The sequence below is a fragment of the Gekko japonicus genome, unplaced genomic scaffold (genome assembly GCF_001447785.1).
Source record: "Gekko japonicus isolate JY-2015 unplaced genomic scaffold, Gekko_japonicus_V1.1 scaffold118, whole genome shotgun sequence".
In the NCBI taxonomy this organism is placed as follows: Eukaryota; Metazoa; Chordata; class Lepidosauria; order Squamata; family Gekkonidae; genus Gekko; species Gekko japonicus.
The window spans coordinates 798,050-799,327 of record NW_015168656.1 but is presented as its reverse complement, the minus strand read 5'-3'; positions in this window follow the sequence as shown (position 1 = coordinate 799,327).

The window sequence follows — 1,278 nt, the reverse complement described above, 5'->3', positions numbered from 1 at the left end:
CTTCTGTGTATTCTTGCCATCTTTTCCCAATCTCTTCTGCTTCTGTTAGGTCCCTCCCATTTTTGTCCTTTATCATGGCCAGCTTGGCGTGGAACGCTCCCTTGATTTCTCCAGTTTTCTTGAAGAGATCTCTAGTCCTTTCCATTCTATTGTTTTCCTCTATTACTTTGCACTGTTCCTTCAGGAAGGCCTCCTTATCTCTCCTTGCTGTTCTCTGGAAATCTGCATTCAGTTGGGTAAAACTTTCCTTTTCGCCTTTGCCTTTCACTTTCCTTTTTTCCTCTGCTATTTGTAAAGCCTCATCAGACAGCCACTTTGCTTTCTTTCATTTTTTTTCCCTTTGGGATGGTGGTGACTGCTGCTTCCTGTAAAATGTCATGAACCTCTGTCCATAGTTCTTCAGGCACTCTATCTATCAAATCTAGACCCTTGAATCTATTCTTCACCTCTACTGTATATTCATCAGGGATGCGATCTAGGTCGAACCTGAATGTCCTAGTGGTTAGTTTAGTGGTTAGCAGAGATTAGTTCGATTATAAAAATATAAGAACACTAGGGAGCAAAGCCTGTTGAGGATGAAGACAACGGGCCCTAGAAAGGTAGGGTGGGCTGGCAAGCCACAGACAGACAGACAGACAGACAGATAGAGGGGTTGGGAGAGAGAGAGAGAGGAAGGAAGAAGGGGGGAGACACAGACAGAAAGACAGACAGAGATGGAGGGAGGGAGGATTTGGGGGGAAATGAAGTCAAAGCGATGGGGAGGAAGGGAGAAAGAGTGAGAGAGGGAAAGAATGAAGGGACATAGGGAGAAATGAAGAGAGAGTGGGGGGGTAGTAGTGAAAATGTGGCCAGGGTGGACGGCTCAGCGCCATCAGCCCTCACCTGCTCCCCCCAAAAGCCTGTGAAGTGGGGGGGAGGGCACCGTCGTAGCTGTAAAGAGGCCAGGTCTACCAATACATTGGAATGGTGTGGGTAGACCTGTTCTCCAGAGGCGAGGTCTACCAACCCCATCCCAGTGAATTGGTAGACCTGGTCTCTGGAGGTCTACCCACCCCATCCCACGATATTGGTAGACCTGGCCTCTTCACCCGTACAACGGTCCTGATAGTGGAATGTGGTGGGTAGACCTGTTCTCCAGAGGCCAGGTCTACCAGTACAGTGGAATGGGGTGGGTAGAGGTGTTCTTCAGAGGCCAGGTCTACTAATATAGTGGAATGGGGTGGGTAGACCTGGTCTCCAGAGGCCAGGTCTACCAACATAGACAGGAAGGGAGGGAAA